Source organism: Octopus bimaculoides, chromosome 3 (assembly GCF_001194135.2).
Source record: "Octopus bimaculoides isolate UCB-OBI-ISO-001 chromosome 3, ASM119413v2, whole genome shotgun sequence".
Taxonomy (NCBI): Eukaryota; Metazoa; Mollusca; class Cephalopoda; order Octopoda; family Octopodidae; genus Octopus; species Octopus bimaculoides.
In genome coordinates this window covers 75,384,458-75,392,007 of record NC_068983.1, presented here as the reverse complement: position 1 = coordinate 75,392,007, position 7,550 = coordinate 75,384,458, and the positions used below count along the sequence as shown (strand labels likewise).

General features: G+C 38.3%; 1 protein-coding gene across 1 annotated transcript in view; it reads left to right on the top strand.

Moving 5' to 3' along the window:
• LOC106871706 (uncharacterized) overlaps positions 1-7,550 on the top strand; it is a 343,416-nt gene that overhangs the window by 109,162 nt on the left and 226,704 nt on the right. The window lies entirely within an intron of this gene.

Below are 7,550 nucleotides of genomic sequence, written 5' to 3'. Positions count from 1 at the left end.
TCGCGGTCATAGGATCGCGGTTTCGATTCCCAGACTGGGTGTTGTGAGTGTTTATTGAGCGAAAACACCAAAAGCTCCACGAGGCTCCGGCAGGGGATGGTGGTGAACCCTGCTGCACTCTTCCACCACAACTTTCTCTCACTTTTTCTTCCTGTTTCTGTTGTGCCTGTAATTCAAAGGGTCAGCCTTGTCACACTGTGTCACGCTGAATATCCCCAAGAACTACGTTAAGGGTACATGTGTCTGTGGAGTGCTCAGCCACTTGCACGTTAATTTGACGAGCAGGCTGTTCCGTTGATTGGATCAACTGAAACCCTTGACATCGTAAGTGACGGAGTGCCAACATCAACATGTATATATGTAAAAATGGGACAAGAACGCAAAACATCCAGACAGTTAAGTGATACTGATACATGTGCTGGCATGGCTGCATGGTTAAAAAGTTTGCTTTGCAATGATAAAGTTTCGGGTTCAGTTTTCACTGCAGAATACCTAAAACAACTGTTTTGTACCATAGCCCTGAGCTGACTAATGATTGAATGAATTTAATGGGCTAAACTGTGCAGAAGCTCATTATGTATGTGTGTGTGTGTGTGTGTGTGTGTGTGTGTGTTTGTGTGTGTGTGTGTGTGAAGGGAGAGGGCAGAGAGAGAGGGGAGAGAGTAAGAGAGAGTGAGAGCAAATCAATAACAAAAAGAAAAATCAAATATCAAAAACAAAACAAAACAAAACATCGAAAGAACATTCTCAGTTAATATTATGAGATTGATACTCAAGGAAGGAAATATAAAATGAAAGTTATTGAGTAAAAGTATAACCTTTCAACTTAGTCTTTCATTGGATACACAGAGAAAAGTTCAGGGAAAAGGAGAAAGAATGGAGGAAAAAGAGATCCAGAAAAAAAAAAAAAAAAGTTCTAGTTTTTTTTCATTCGCAGAATAAACCCCCTTTAATTTTGCTCAGACTGCTTTCAGTTTTGGTGTATCGATGCAACTCTGAATTTTGATTACGATCAATTACTTTATCTCATAAATTTAAGAATCTGATGATATTTGGAATTAAAGTTGGCAAATTTGGGTACATTTAACCAATCAACTCACAGTGTAGCATTAGCAGCTTGTTATCATGACAACTGCACGCTGTTTTGTGGTTTACTGTTGTCTATGTTGATTTTTCACACTTAATTCTTCACACCAAGAGATTCTTTTCACCTGCGTGTTTTATTTTAATTTGTCTCTGTGTGTTAGTATATTACATATTTTTCTGTGCTTCTGTGTGTTAGTATCTATCTGTGCTTTTTTCTTTGTTAGTATTTTTCTGTGCTTTTTTTCTGTGTATTAGTATTTTTACATATTTTTCATTTCATATATTTTGGGGACTCATTGACTCAGATAGCTGGATTTATGATTTCACTAGGTTAACTCTGTTCATAAAAATTTAAATCAGGAGAATTTCTTAAACGGTTAGCTTCACATTTCAACAGCCTAACTGAAATTTAGCCCATGTAATTGGAAGTCAGAGGGTTTTCATGGAACAGAGAAACTGTGGGTGATACAGATAATTTGACATTATTTTTTAATTCTGCATACAAAAACGTAAAGGATACAGGTATTCTTTTCCTTAGGACAAATTCTTTGTTGATCAGTGTTATTCTTATTTTAGTTTACCAATCCAAGCATGAAAACGTTACTCAACTTCGGAGTTTTGGAGACAGATGCCCCCTTCACAAACACACACACACACACACATGAATACATAAATGTAGATATAAACTTATATATGAATACATCATCATCATCATCATCATCATCATCGTTTAACGTCCGCTTTCCATGCTAGCATGGGTTGGACGATTTGACTGAGGACTGGTGAAAACCGGATGGCAACACCAGGCTCCAGTCTGATTTGGCAGAGTTTCTACAGCTGGATGCCCTTCCTAACGCCAACCACATTAATGATGTACACAAATACATACATGTATACATAATACTGAAATATGCATAAAGTAAACACGCAAATATATGAATATAACAAATTTTAAAAAATAATAAAAACATACAATTAATAATGAGACAAAAGAAACAATAAGATGATCTTTAAACCTCTGTAACTCTTTCCCCCAATTTTTATCTCCACAATATCATACATCATCGTCATCATTTAACGTCCGCTTTCCATGCTGGCATGGGTTGGACAGTTTGACTGAGGGCTGGCGAACCAGAAGGCTGCACCAGGCTCCAATCTGATCTGGCAAAGTTTCTACAGCTGGATGCCCTTTCCTAATGCCAACCACTCCGAGAGTGTAGCGGGTGCTTTTACATGCCACAAGCACGAGGGCCAGTCGATTTTACTTGCCTCAACAGGTCTTCGCAAGCGTAGTTTATTGTCCAATGATTGAAGGGTACTCTTAAATGGGCTAGTTATACAGCACTGGCATAGGCCACGGGTTATGGTCTCACTTGGCTTCCAAGGTCTTCTCAAGTACAACATATCTTTAAAGGTCTCAGTCACTAGTCATTGCCTCGGTGAGGCCCAATGTTCGAAGGTCGTGCTTCACCACCTCAACCCAGGTCTTCCTGGGTCTACCTCTGCCACAGGTTCCCTCAACCGCTAGGCCATGGCACTTTTTCACACAGCTATCCTCATCCATTCTTGCCACATGACCATACCAGCGCAATCGTCTCTCTTGCACACCACAATTGATGCTTCTTAGGTCCAACTTGTCTCTCAAGGTACTTACACTCTGTTGAATATACACACTGACATTACACATCCATCAGAGCATACTGGCTTCATTCCTTGCAAGCTTACGCATGTCCTCAGCAGTCAAGGTCCATGTTTCACTGCCATGTAGCATGGCTGTTCGCACACATGCGTCAAACAATCTACCTTTTACTCTGAGCGAGAGACCCTTTGTCACCAGCAGAGGTAGGAGCTCTCTGAACTTTGCCCAGGTACTCTTATTCTAGCAGCTACACTTTCAGAGCATCCACCCCTGCTACTGACTTGGTCACCTAGGTAATGGAAGTTATCAACTATTTGATTTTCCCCCGCACATTTTCAGTGTTTATTGCTCCTGAGCATTTGCCACACACAAAAACTATCTTCCCAGTTAGCCTTCCTTTGATGTTGCTGCACCTCTTATGTGTCCATAGCTTATACTGGATACATCTTATGGAGTTTCTACCTACGCTTTTTCTACAGATCGAGCAGGGCCATCTACCTGAAGGGATTTGTGGTTTGTCTGCCTTCCTACTTATTAAGACTTTGGCTTTTGCTAGGTTGACTCTAAGGCTCTTCGATTCTAGTCCTTGCTTCCACACCTGAAACTTCTCCTCTAGATCTGATAGTGACTCAGCAATTAGTGCAATGTCATCCTGTCTTGAATTCCTCTGTTATTGCCTGGAGGACTATGATGAATAAGATGGGGCTGAGGACTGATCCTTGGTGAACCCCTACTCCTACCTGGAATTCTTCACTGTACTCATTGCCAACTCTCACCTTATTGACAGCATCCCTGTACATGGCTTGTACAGCTCTCACTAACCATTCATCTATCCCTAGTTTCCTCATTGACCACCAGATAAGGGATCGGGGGACCTGTCAAAGGCTTTCTCCATGTCAACAAAAGCCAGGTAGAGAGGTTTGTCTTTGACTAGGTATTTCTCCTGCAGCTGTCTTACCAGAAATATAACATCAGTGGTGTTTTTCCCTGGCACAAACCCAAACTGCATCTCATCTAGACTGACTCTCTCCCTAATTATTTGGGCTATGACCCTCTCTGTCACTTTCATTACCTGATCTAACAACTTGATACCTCTGTAATTATTTTATCTAATGCATCACCTTTACCTTTGTAACAGTTGACTATGGTGCTGCTACACCAGTCATTGGGTATGACTCCTTTGTGTATCACCTGGTTGACTATACGAGTGACTAGACTATAGCCAACACCACCAGATATTTTGAGCATCTCTGCGGTGATTCCTGATGGGCCAGGGGCTTTCCCTGTCTTCATACTCTTGATCGCTTTATCTACCAAGGTACTGTCAATTCAGATAGCTGGTCCCTCTGTTGGGTCAACATTCAGCATACTCTCTTTCTCCCATTCATTTTCTTCGTTTAGCAACCTTTCATAGTGGTGTCTCCAAGCCTCTCTCTTTGCAGCCTCATTAAATGCAAGTGAACCATCATCCCTTCAGAAGACTACATTATTATAGCCGATTTTCAGATTTTTTACTTCCTTTTAAAAAATGCATATTTTGCGAATGAAAAAAAAACTAGATCTAAAAACAATGCTCATGGGTAACCCACATGGTAGAACTGACTAACCGGGAGTGTGAGAGGTAACTGTGGTTTTTCATGACAGGAACATGGTATGTGTGTGTGTGTGAGTAAATGTGTGGGTGAGCATGTCTATATGAGGGCATGTGTGTGTATATAATGTGTATGTGTATATATATATATATATATATATATATATATATATATATAAAGTAAATGTTAGAGGTAATACTTGATAATTGTAAGCACCTGTGTATGCCAGATCGTGGCCGGGGTGAAGGAATAAATTGGAAATGTAAAAATAAAAACAAAACACAAAGGATTCTGCGGTACACGTGTTTCAAGCTTTATAGTTGTTGCATCATTATTGGTATATAATTGATAGTATAAAGCTATCTTCAGCCGCAAATGTATTCTTTCTTAAGAATTATATCACAAAAAAGAAGTTAAAGGAGGGAGAAACATGAGAGATAAAAGGTGAGAGTCCACTTGGTATTGTCCATTGTAATATAACTCGTAGAATTTTTAATTTAATATATTTACATATATATATATATATTTGTTCAAGTTTGTGTGCATCTGTCTTTGTACATGAATGTGCATGTGTATAAGGGTAACAGTTAGTGTGAAAGAGAGTGCTAGATTGGTGAGATTAATAACATACATATATGTAAGTGTGTGTGTGTGTGTGTGTGTGTGTGTGTGTGTGTGCATATCTTTACGTTCTTGTTTCTCCCTCACCACTTGATAGTTGGTACTGGTTTGTTTATGTTCCTCATAAGTTAGCAGCTCAGTAAAAACATACCACTAGATTAAGTACCAGACATAAATAAGAACACAGATTTAGTATTTAATCAACTAAACCCTTCAAGATAGCTGTCAGTATCTTTTTGTCTACAACAGCATTGATACTATAGGTTTCTTTGTTATCTTCTTGTATCTTGGAGATCTCATTTTGTTTCATATGATATTTCATGGAAGATTGGACTTATTCTCTAAATCTCTTTCAGAATCAGAGCATCACCACTAACACAACCACCACCACCAACACAACCAACACCAACAACACAACCACCACCACCACCAACACCATCACTAGTTCTCCAACTACCACCATCACCTTTACCTGGGCCATTATAAACTCAGTTTCTGAAATATAGAAACAGATCGCAGATGTTTTTGTCTGTCATATATTTCAAAATAATGAAGAAATATTTAGCCTTCTGTTTTAATTGACCATTTATCATTGCTTAAATCCAATATGAAATAAGAATAAACAACATGACATTTGAAAAAATTGTGTATAAATGTTTGATTCTTTTCTTTACTTTATTTATGCTTTTAGTAAGAGATTGTGTTCAATTTGTGTGTGTGTGTGTGTGTGTGTGTGTGTGTGTGTGTGTTTCTGTGTGTGTGTCTGTTTGCGTGTGTGCATGCATGTATGTGTGTGCTTGTGTGTGTACATATTGTAAATTCCAGGAAAGTTTAAAGTTTAGTAATATTCAATTACCTCATTGAAAATTAGTAAAAGACTTTAGAAAATATGATTTAATAATAATAATAATAATCAGCAACAACCAAATATATAAATAAACAATGAAAGAACAGGAAGTATATTCTTAGTTTATGTCATGCTTTGCCTTTTTGGGGTGAAAAAGTGTGTTAGTGGAATAGAAAGAGCTGACTTTGTTCAAGCAAGATGAAATAAAAACACAAACAGATTAGGTGGTAAAAATGCTGAACTGTTTTGCTGAATGCTCACCAATTCAAATATCTACCTTAAGTATAGAATTGCAGGTTTTATAGAAAGGGGACTCTTTTCCCTATTTTTTGGCATATCATTTTATACCAGTGTTTTGTAAATTTATTTTGTATTTTGTCGTCTTTTAACCATCAATTCACCATCAGGATTTCACCCCATCATATAAGAGAAGTAATCTTCTACACAGCACAATTTATTGTTTGATATTGATAGGACTTATAGGCAGCATACTGGCAGAATCATTAGCATGCAAATAACTTAGCATCATTTCATCCATCCTTACATTTTTGAGTTCAAATTCTGCTGAGGCTGACTTTGCCCTTCGTCCTTTCAGAGTCAATGAAAAAAGCACCAGTTGAGCACTGGAATTGATTTAATCAACTTAACTCTTCCCACGAAATTGCTGGCCTTGTACCAATATTAATAGGATTTAATAGTAGTTTAACATTTATCTCCAAGTATCATCTGTTCTCTGTAAGATGAATACCTTGAATCAACATTTTGGTCTTTATTGTGCTGTCCTTATACATTGATTGTATCTTAAGACAGTTTAATTCTCAGGGTTGCATAACCTAGTTATTGTGTGTTGCACTCATAATTGTAAGATTACGGCTTTAATTCTCAGATTGAGTAGTGTGCTCTGTTCTTCAGCAAAAACCCTTCATTGCTCTGCAATCGCTTTGACATCTGATGTATGCATACTGAGTACCTGACCAGGAAATGTCGATTTAATGGAGGCAGTGATTCATCATCATCATCCTCGTCGTTTAACGTCCGCTTTCCATGCTAGCATGGGTTGGACGATTTGACTGAGGACTGGTGAAACCAGATGGCTACACCAGGCTCCAATCTGATTTGGCAGAGTTTCTACAGCTGGATGCCCTTCCTAACGCCAACCACTCAGAGAGTGTAGTGGGTGCTTCTGTACAGGTTGTTCAGCAAGGAATTGCAGAATCCTCAACTGTCATCTGTGACAGGAGAGGTTGTGAGTATCCATCTACAAAATTCTTGGAGATTTTTCCTTATCCCATTTGTGTAGCTTTTGATGCACCAACATTCCAAGTTTCACAGACTGGCTGTATCTTAACCCTTTTACTACAAAAATCAGATATATCCACACAAAATTTCATTAACCAAAACTATAGAAAGCAGTTTTATAAACTAATCTATCTTTTGTTGAGGAATGTCACGTTTGAAACATTATTTTGTTGAGATATTTCAAGTTTACTGAGGTAATGTGACTTTCAAAAAATAACAATTCTATTTTTTTGGCAGGTATTTAACATCATTACTGATGTATCTGCAGAGAATGATAACATATAGGCCTGGGAGTGGCTGTGTGGTAAGTAGCTTGCTTACGAACCACATGGTTCCAGGGTCAGTCCCACTGTGTGGCACCTTGGGCAAGTGTCTTCTACTATAGCCTTGGGCTGACCAAAGCCTTGTGAGTGGATTTGGTAGACGGAAACTGAAAGAAGCCCATCATATATATATCTATATATAT